Here is an 11,151-nt window from a genome sequence, read left to right as displayed (position 1 = left end):
GTGCAGCTGAAAGCCAGATATCTCAGGAAAGTATATTCTCGAGGGCAGAAGCTGCCCAAAAAGTACAAAAATGGAGCTGGCCCTCCAAATAAATTGCACAAATGTCAAACATGTGGAAATCAAATTTCAAATGTCATGTGTTGTCATAAGAAAAAAATGTAAGTGTGCGAAGGAACTATCATCAATGTACACCATATAAGGTATAAACAGAAAGATAAAAGGGAAACTCTGTGGGATCAACAAGTTAAAGCATAAATATGCCAAGCTAAAAAAACAAACGACGTCAACAATATCTATTGCATACAGTTTCCTTTTAGTTTTCCTGTTCATTCAGCACAAACTGAAGCAGACAACAACCTTGGTCCGAGTACAGCAAAAGAATTCACAGGTCTCAATAATCATGATTAGTAGGCTCTCGAGTGAAAACTGCACCTTGGAGAACCAAGAAGCGGTCACCCAATGGCGGGCCTAGTGTGGTACAGAGTCGATTATATGACGGTGTTAGCAGAAACTCATTCATTCATATATTGCTACAAAATGATTAAGACAAGTGTGGCCGTACAGTGAAGAAACCTCGTGAATATATCTAATCTCTATCCGGTGTAGGCATGTGATCTGAACCCCTGCTGCCATCTGTCCTTGCTGGAGAGCCCTTATACCTTGCTATGTTTCGACAGAACCTACAAGTGGAATCAGGCAAAGGTAATTAGACCATCTGTAACGAAACAAGAGATAATTCTGCCACGGAGCTCAAACAGCTGGTAAGTGGCCTTGGAGAGGGAAGGGCACATACATATCCAGCTCTTCTTCCGTTCTCTTGATTTCACAGGACCAAAGTACTGGGTCCACATTCTTAGGCAAGGATTCTTGAAGTTGGGACCCCTCCCTTAGCCACTGCTCAGCTTTATTGCACTCATTGTCAACCTAACAGTGACAGGCAAGCCATCATCAGAAACACAAGTTAGCCACAGTAGTATGGTGGTATACACGAAAGATAGAAGGTAATTAAAGTGAAACACTGTTAATCATGACTATCAAATAAACTCGCATCCCATACCTCAGCTGCTTGTGCCACAGGTTTCAATAACTCCTGAACAGATATAGTTGCAGGCAGTGTGGACGGCGATTCGTGGACGACAACATGGGTATGATAATTTCATTGACGTTTCCCTAAACAAAAATCATGTGCAGACGATCTGACAACTGTACTATTGAAAAAAAATCCGGCACAAAGCCATCTGACTGTACATGTATAGAGATGTATACGTACCTGCAGTGCATCATTGAAGTTGGTGTCTGAGGAATTCACTTCAATTGTAGGGTCGACACCGTTTGGAACATCAACAAATCAACAATAGCATCAGCATTGAGGGCAGGGTTAACCTCCATGCTGCCTGCTATGCAATTGATGGCCGCGCGGCTTGGAAACCTTCCTGCACGCTGCCGTGTGATGATGCTTCTTTCCTCTTTGAATGAGAAACATCCGATCGTGCTCACTCGTTGCCGTGTGACAGTGGCAGTCCTGATCTGCTGCGTGCCTGCGTGATGGTGGCGTTCGTGATCCCAGAAAAGACGGCGTTGTTGGCGGACAATTCAGGAACGGCCTGGCTTGCGTGAGTTTGGAGCCGAGCGCGCACAAGCTCAACCGCGACGAGCAGAGCCAATTAGCAGATAGGGATGGAGGCGAAGCGAGCCGGTTCATAGTCGTCCATGCGTCGCGCCCTGATTGGGAGTCCGCACAATTCCAGGTACGGTCCATCCGTACCCATTTTTTTCCCCACGCCCTTTGTTAATTGGTGCCAGATCACCAGCAGCAGCGGCGCACGGAACACGCAGGTTGGCCTCCCGTGGTGCCAATGATCCGGTCGACCTCACTCCCACGCAGTCAGGTGTGTAGCTTTTCCCATAATCTCAAGCCAGTTCATCATGTATACAACGTGACACTAATGTACATATTTCTGTCTTAAAAGTGATAAAAAGAATTATGATATGAAGTTATATTAAAATTGTACGCCGGTCACGTTACATATTCAATTAAAAATATGTTACGTGCATGAAAAGATCGACGACTAACACATTAACTGAGCCGGCCGTGAACTATAAGATCTAAAACAAGTTACATGCTAACACGTTACACAGTCTGAGTGTTTCTGTTTTGCTCTTAACTAAAACTACTGTTGGGACACGGTTATGAGTCACGGAGGACAAAGTTCGCAACAACTATAAGAACTAACAGCTAACGAGTTTTACAAACAATATGCAGGGAAAGTAGGCATAGGCCTTCGCTCGGGAGATCGTGTGAGATGAAGGCCGAGGAGCTGCAGCGAAGGCAACAGGATGCGATCGGGGACGGAGGCTCTCGCGGCACGAGCGAAGGCCATGGCTCATACGTCGGAAGGTCAGGAAGCTCCGGCGAAGGCTTCCTGGGCGGAGGCCCTAGAACCAGGGAAAGCCCCCGCTCGGTGGCATTACTAGGCCGTGGGCCGATGACGGGTCATCAACGATGGCCCAACAAGCAAAGGCGATAAAGAAAAGGAGATACCCAAACTGCCCCAAGGAGCTTGTATTAGCATAGAAATATTTCGGGAATGTACTGTAACCGACAAGGGGTGGAAAATGTAAATAGTAGCTCTAGCAAACAATGCCCTATAAAAGGGCGACTGAAACTCTGTACAAAAAAAGGAGGAGACATTAATGAAACCCTAGTCAAGTTCGGGCCCACCTTTCACTACTGTCACCTTCGCCTAGGGCTCAAGACCGGGCGAAGGCCATCGTTGTCTTTCTTTGTCTGGACTGCTGGAAACCAAGCTTTCCAACATTGGCGCCCACCGCGTGTTGGCCAAGCAAGACCCTCGATGGCAAGAAAGAGAGCAACCTCCGCTAGGATTCCCGCCAAGCCCTCGATGAGAGGACGACCCAGGCATAGTGCCTGCAGCACCTACGCTAGCGCCCCAGAAGATCAAGTTAAAGATGAGCACGCGGTCGAAGACCAGCCTCCGGCATCAGAGGAGCAGCAAGCCCCAAGTCCCACTCCGGAACAAGAGCTTCAACAACTACAGGCTCAGTTGCAGAGCATGCAGCAAGAAAGAGATAGGGTCACAGCAGCCTTCGCCGCAAATCAACGGGTAGCCCAAACATCAGCTCAGGCAGCGGAGATCAGGCAGCAGCTAGCTGTCCTACAGGCCGAGATACAAAGTATGCAACCTTCGCAATATAACTTCAACACATCCAACTAGCTCCACTCAGAAAATCAAAGCCATCCCAACCCCCTGTCATGAACCATAGCCCAACCAACCTTTGGCACGCCCTACACTTCGCCACAAACCCACAGAACTATCGATTCCAAATCACCGCTATCCGAAGGCATCTAGAGCTCACCCTGGCCTCCCTCCTACAAACCCATCACCTTGCCCAAATTCAATGAAAGATCAGACCCATGATAATTCATCATGAGCTTTGAGGCAGCAACAGCTTCCGTAGGTGGAAATGAAGCGGTGCTAGCCAAATCTTTTGTCATCGTAGCTGAAGGCGATGCGCTAGCGTGGTATTCGATGTTGAAGCCAAGTTCTGTCTATTCATGGGAAGACCTTCGCGACAAGATCTTAGCAAATTTCAAGGGGTTCACAAGTGAATCCTTGATTTCCATAGATCTATTTCAATGTAAGCATAATCAAGGAGAAGACTTAAAACACTACTTCCAGAAATTCATACAAATAAAAGCAAAAGCACCTAATGTCCCGGAGGATGGTGTTATCGAAGCAGCAATCAAAGGCCTCCGCATAGGACCCTTCGTAGCTCATCTAGCTAGGGAAAAGCCAAGGACCATCAAAGACCTTTACAACGAATTTGAGAAGTATTGTAGATCTGACAATGACCTCCGCAGATGGCTAGAAGAACAAAACCAGAGCAAGCGGTTCTAGGGTAATAGTAGAAACGCCCAGAAGGGCAACAGAAGCCAAGGCCAACCATAGCCACAACAAGCGCAAAGGCAGCAAGTCTTCAACATAGAACAACAAGGAAATAGCCAACAGGGGCAGCAACCGGCGAAGGCAGGCCCAAACAACGTGCCTCAGAAATAATCTGAAGGCAAGGGAAATAGCCAAGGCACGAACTGGAATAGAAACCAAAACCAAAGGCAACGAAGGCAGTATTGTTTCTTTCATGGAGAAAACAAAGGGCACATCACCAGGGATTGCCTAGATGCCAAGGAGACCTAAAGAAAGGATCAAAAGCAAAGCAAATCCACCACCTCCGCCACAACAACCCACAAGAGAGGTGAACCATACCTTCACAGCATCTCAGCAGCAATATTGCCTAATTTACCCAAGCCTAAACTCCACCCAAATTCACCCATCCACTTTAGCCGCTGCCTACTACCCAAACTTCCTACCCTCATGGAGACCAAGTACTTAGCAGCAGGGGTTGACTAACAGCAAACGGGCAGAAGCCAACCTCACATACATAAACCTAAGGCCTCCGCACATAACATTCATTGAGGCCAGCCAGCCATCCCAAGTACACAATAGATAGCTAGAGGCATTGCCTCCGCCTCCGCCTCCACCAACACAGCTGGCAACACCCAAAAATGAACCCAACCCAAAAAATCAACTCAACCCTCACACATCCTTACCCACCATCAGTATGATACTGCCTATAGCCGAAGGCTCCTCGATGGAGTTCTAGACAAAGAAATAGAAGAAAGATCACCTTAGGTTGATCAACAACATAACAGTTCAAGGCCCAGTGCGCTACACAGATTGGTCGAAGACGCCAATCACCTTCTCAAAATAAGATTTGCAGCTAGAAAGCTACCCTCATACCGACGCCATGGTAATCAAGGCTAACATTATAGGATAGGAAATCAATAGGGTTCTCATAGACTCTAGAAGCTCTGTAGATATTATCTTTGTTAATGCCTTCGACCATATGAAGCTAAGTAGGAGTCAGTTGCAGCCTTCAGACTCACCATTAATTAATTTTGGAGGAAAGAGGATCGATGCATTAGGAAAAATATCCCTGCCAGTCTCCTTCGGAGGTCAGGAAAACACAAGAATAGAATATGTGACCTTTGACATAGTAGATCTCTACTACCCCTACAATGCCATCTTCAGAAGAGGGTTTGCAAACAAGTTCAATGCAGCCATCCATATGGGCTACCTGTGTATGAAAATGCCAGCCTTGCACGGAATCATTATAGTCCACGGTAGTCAGAAGGAGGCAAGAAACATAGAAAGATCCATCTACAAATCGTAGCGCAATATCAACTCCAGACATGCCGAAGGGAAAAACAGATCTTAGGCATCAAGAAGAAACAAAGACAGTCCCATTGGAAGATGTAGTCCTAGACAGAAAGGTCATGATCGGAGGCAACCTGACAAAAGAAGAGGAAGCAGAACTCATAGAAACCTTAACCATGAACAAAGACGTCTTCGCCTAGTCAGCATCCGACCTGAAAGGGGTCAGCAGGGATATTATACAACACTCCATTGACATCAACTCTAGAATAAAGCCAAAGAAATAGCGACAAAGGAAAATGTCGAAGGACAGAATCTTAGCAGCAAAAGCTAAAGTTTAGAGGTTGTTAAACACAAATGTCATCAGAGAAGTCAAGTACTCATAATGCCCGACAAATGAAGTACTAGTGCTGAAGAAAAATGAAAAAAAATGAAAATATGCATAGACTTCACAGATCTGAACAAAGCATGCAAGAAAGTCCTGTTTCCATTGCCAAGAATAGACACCTCCGTCGATAAGGCAGCAGGATGCAAACACTTCTCTCTCCTGGATTGCTTTTTAGGATATACCAATAGATCTGGCTAGAATGACGAAGGCGGTCCTCGACCCATAGCTGCAAAAAACATTATAGCTTATGTTTATGATATTGTGGTGATGAGCAAGAATGAAGGAGATCACATAGCAGATTTAAAGGAAACCTTCGCTAATCTAAGAGAAGCCGGGCTAAAACTCAATCCAGAAAAGTGTGTCTTCGGCGTGAGCAGAGGTAAAATGCTCAGGTACATCATAGGACCCAAAGGCATAAGAACCAACCAAGACAAAACAAAGGCCATAATTTCAATGGTGGAACAATCAACCAAAAAGGAAGTCCAAAAACTCATCGGAAGAATAGCAGCGCTGAACATATTCATCTCAAAGTCAACAGAACACAACGTCCCATTCTTCAAAGCTTTGAGAGGCGGAGATAAGGTGGAATGGGGGCTAGATCAGTCGAAGGCCTTCTGTCAACTCAAAAATTATTTGGCTACCAGACTCGTGGTGACATTGCCAGATCCAGAGGATCCATTGTTGTTATATGTTGCAGCCTCCTACCATGCGGTCAGTGTGGTGCTTGTCCAAGAGAAAGAAGAAGAGTCGAAGGTCATTCAATAGCTGGTCTACTACATCTCAGAAGCCCTGTCAGGAGCAAAGTTGAACTGTACAGGATAGAAAAAATAGCATATGCAATGTTGATCTCTTCAAGGAAATTGAAGCACTACTTCCAGGCACACAAAATCACAGTACCCTCGTTGCAACCACTCGAGGACATACTTAGCAACAAATAAGCCTTTGGAAGAATAGGGAATTGGGCAACAGAGCAATCTCAGTTCAAACTCAACTATGTATCAAGAACAACAATCAAATCACAAGCGCTAATAGATTTTATGGCAGATTGGACACCTTCGACACACCAAGCCCCATAGCCTTAGCCCCAAATCTAGACACTCTACACAAATGGGGCTTGGGGACATCTAGGCACTAGGGCCTTCGGTGTTTTGATAGCACCATCTGGCCTCCGCACAAAGTATGCAGCAAGGTTAGAATTCAAGGCAACAAATAATATAGCAGAATACAAAGGCCTCATACTTGGCCTCAACAAGGCAAAGGCACTCGGAGCAAAAATATTACTGGCAAAAATAGACTCCCAAGTCATAGCAGGACATGTCAAAAAAGAATATATGGCATGGGAACCAGAACTGGTCAAATACTAGGCCACATTAAGGGCCCTTGAGCAGAGGTTCCAGGGATTCACCCTATAGTACATATCAAGAGCAGAAAATGCAGAAGTGGACGAGTTGGCGAAGGCAGCAGCAAACAACTCACCCATACCAAATAGAGCCTTTTACCAAGTGCTGCAAGCACCGACAACGGAGGTCATAGTGAAGGCATTCAAAATAGTCTTATTTACCGAGTCTGAAGACTAGAGGGAGCTAATCATATATTACCTAAACAACATGCATCACACAGAGGATGAAGCGAGCACAACAAGAATGACAGCAAGAGCAAGAAGCTATACACTGATAGATGGAATACTATATAAGAAAAGGGTTGTCCAACCGCTGCTCAAGTGCATACCTCTGAGCAAAGGCAAAGACCTGCTACAAAAAATCCACTCAGGTTTATGCGGCTCACACATTGGTCCGAGGGCACTGTCTGCGAAGGCCATCAGGCAAGGATTCTATTGGCCTACGCACATCAAAGACGCAGAAGAGATTCTCAAGACATGACAAGCATGCCAGATCACCTCTCCACATTAGTTAAAACCTTTGGCTGCTATACAACTCATCCCACCCACTTGGCCCCTGCAAAGATGGGACATGGACCTGGTTGGGCCACTACCACCATCACAAGGGGGAGCAAGTTCACAGTAGTAGCCATAGAATATTTCACAAGGTGGATTAAGGCCAAACCACTTGCAACAATCACATCAAAGATAGTAAAAAAGTTCTTCTAGTAGAACATAATTTGAAGATTCGGAGTACCGAGAACCCTAACAGTTGATAATGGAAAGCAATTCGACTCGGACAACTTCAAAGAATTCTACAAGAGTATAGGTACCAAGGTAGCCTTCACCTCAGTCTACCACCCAGAATCAAACAGAGCGGTGGAAAGAGCTAATAGAGTAATATTCTCAGCAATAGCAAAGACTCTATTCAATCTTTGCAAGGGCAAGTGGGTAAAGGAACTGTCGTGGGTAGTGTGGTCCCATAACACTATAGCCTCTAGAACAACAGGCTTTACATCGTTCAAACTCTTGTACGATGAAGAAGCTAGGCATCAGAGCCTCCGCGTCATAAAACAGACACTGGCAGAAGATGAAGACTACTCCAAGGAAACAATCGAAGGCACAAGATTGGAAGCAATAGAAAACATTACAAAGTTCCAAGACCAAACCAAAAAGTGGAAAGACAGCAAAGTGATTAGAAAACTCAAACAAGATGGAGACCTAGTCCTTAGAAGGAAACCTAACATAGAAAATGTTGGAAAGCTTCAACCAAAATGGGAAGGCCCATACATGGCGAAGGCCATAGGAAGACCCGGGTCGTTCTACCTGACTGATTGTGAAGGCAAAACAATAACTCACACCTGGAACATCGACAATTTGCGTAGGTTTTACATCTAAATATAAAAAAGGTGGCCTCCGCGGAACTATAAGCGAAGGTCACCAAGCTTCTCCTAGTTTTTACATTTTCTTTACATTTCATGCAAAAGGGCCTGCACTCTTTTCCTCACAAAGGGGCTCCTCATGGAGGTGAGGTTTTTAACGAGGCAGGTTCATTTAAAAACCTCTAAAAATATAAAGAGGAATCTCCCAAGAATATCATGAAAAGCGAAGGTCAAAAGTGGCTAGCAACGGAGCCACAATATTTGACAACAACATTACGACAAAGAGGGCCTTCCAATGCTTTAGACGAAGGCTCTAAAGCATGGAATGACCTCCATGGCTAAGTTAGCCTATAACCTTGAGAAATGCTTGTCCACATTTAGGCATCAAGGATTTATCAAAACGGCAAAAAGGCAAAAACAAACCCGACAAAGACCTACCTTCACCGTAGGCATCGGGAAAAGGCTTGTCATTATCAAGCTCCAAATAACTATTAGGAATTAATAGCTAAGGTACAATAGGAATAAAGACCAAAAGATACACCAGGTATAGAAAAATCCAATGATCATCATGACTTAAAAACGTATCTAAGCAATAAACACCGGCCAACCACCAAGATTTATTAAAATGTACAAGTAGTAGGCTATAAAACTCTGCTCCCTGCCACAGCAATAGCCCTAGTCAGTGCATTTTCATACCCCAACCTCCAGAAGAGCGCCAGGGTGGAAGCCAAACCAACCAAAAGCTAGTGCCGTATAGAGCCAACCCAGAGAAAATTAGAAGCTGGAGTTTCCTTAGAAACGAGAGACCAGAAGGTATCGTGCGAAGACTCGTAAATCCAGCAGCTCGCTTAGCCCGGCGAAGGCCACGTTCAGGTTGTATGCATCTTCCACTTGGTGTTGTACAACCTCCATGGGGCATTGAATGACCTGAGTCCGGCACCAAACAGTCTATGTCAGAGGTCGCGGGAGGATATCACACAAAGGTTCGTAACATCCTCTCGCAACCGAAGACACCATCTGGCGCAACCCGACATCAACCATGTTCGATGGGAGCGTAGCTGCTCCAGCATAGCCGAAGGCCCAAACAAAACAATACAAGCACAAGTGGAGGCAATGTCCAAGAAATGCTTCTTCAACCTCCGTTGCTTTCTCAAATTGCTCTGTAGCCTCTAGAGAAGCATCAAGAATAAAAACTAGCACCTCCGATGAATGCTCAAATTATGCCAAAGCCTTCGCAACATCAGCAAGATCAAATACGAGCACCTTAGTTCCTCCGCTGCGATGTGCTAGAGCTATCTTGTCAACTTCAAGCAAGCACAAAGACAGAGGCCAGAGCGGCAAAACAAGCACTGAAGCCTCCGCAAGGCGCGCAAGGTCAAAGACCAACAACTTAGCTTCTCCATGCAAGAACACAAACTCGTACTCAACATCGACTAGAGAAGAGAGAAGCGGAGGCAAAAAGAGAAAATAAGGTTACAAAAAATGTAACCCTTTGACCTAGCCAAAACTCATAGTAAGAATCATTTGTAAAAAGAATTGCACAAATAAACAATCAAGGGGAAGTTCATTACAAAAGCAGATATGATTACAACAACAACGCATTAGAAGTGCAATAGTACAAAAGCCCGAAGGCAATAACAGGGCAAAGAAAAAAAGAGAGGAGGCATTAAGGCCTTCCAAGTAACGGCTACAAAGGCGCAAAGGCCAGTCAAACAAATCAGTATAAAACTAAGGTTGAGGCCCTCGCCAAGCTAACGACCTAGTAAACTCCACAAGTTCATAATCAATATCATACTTCACAAAAGCAAACATGTCATAAATAGAACATTGGGGAAAAGCTTCCCGCTAGTATTGTCATAGTTCACCACTAACATAAATCCTGTCTTGATACATAGTAACAGGGGGCACGTCCTGCACAGTCCCTACGAAGGAGACCTACGCAGGACAAGTTCAAAATTTAGACCTAAATATATACAAAAGGACGGGCATCTACAGCACATCGCCTTCGACCAAGCCTAGGAAACTAACTAAAACCTAAACTACACCTCCGGGTCAGCAGGAGCAGGCGTAGGCTCCTGGGGCTTTAGGACCTTGGCAGTAGGAGATGGAGCCTTTGGAGTTGGTGCCTCCATAGCTAGCAAAGATCGTGCCCCAGCAACACCACGCGCAGCCTCTTTCTTCTGCAACTCCTGCAAAAATAATACCAAGTTATAAAAATAGCAAACAGGAGGCAGAAAACTTAAGCGAAAAACAACAAACAATGAGGAAAAAACAAACCTCAGCTCGGCACGCCTCCGCCATCGAGCGAGCCTCCACCCGGCCAAACTTCACCCAAAACAACTTCATAAAGTGGCGAACCGATCTTCTGATATCACATGAAGTCGTTCCAAGATCGGCCGAGCCCTCAAGATCTCTTTCCTTTATGTCCTTGGCATGCGGGCAGCCGACCTACACCAGCATCTTCGAAAGGTTGGTGGCAGAGGCCAAGGCTCCAAAGTCGACGGCGCCGCCAACAAAGTCAGGGAGCTTCAAGAAGTTAGACTTCATCCAAGAAAAAATATTGAACATCGAAGGCTTAGAGGGTAGCGGCGATGTAGAGCCTCCGAATTGCTCAAGGGTGCCCACATAAAGCCTAGTTGTGGCCAGTCTAATAGATTTGGTGTCTTTAAGGCGGTTAGACAGCATGTCCACTTGTGCCTTCAAGGCAGCGTTGGACTCCATCTCATCATCCACCTCCATGCGAAGGTTATCCGCTGTCTCAATGGCCTT

At 45.5% G+C, this 11,151-nt stretch overlaps 1 long non-coding RNA gene across 1 annotated transcript; it reads right to left on the bottom strand.

The window, feature by feature from the left end:
* Positions 1-296: 296 nt before the first annotated feature.
* On the bottom strand, positions 297-927 carry LOC136529906 (uncharacterized). The gene is made up of 2 exons (XR_010777466.1): positions 794-927; positions 297-680 (listed from the first exon to the last, which is right to left on the bottom strand). It is a non-coding gene; the product is annotated as an uncharacterized lncRNA (long non-coding RNA).
* Positions 928-11,151: the final 10,224 nt, after the last annotated feature.

This window comes from Miscanthus floridulus, chromosome 19, assembly GCF_019320115.1.
Source record: "Miscanthus floridulus cultivar M001 chromosome 19, ASM1932011v1, whole genome shotgun sequence".
In the NCBI taxonomy this organism is placed as follows: Eukaryota; Viridiplantae; Streptophyta; class Magnoliopsida; order Poales; family Poaceae; genus Miscanthus; species Miscanthus floridulus.
This window is presented reverse-complemented; position numbering and strand designations above follow the sequence as displayed.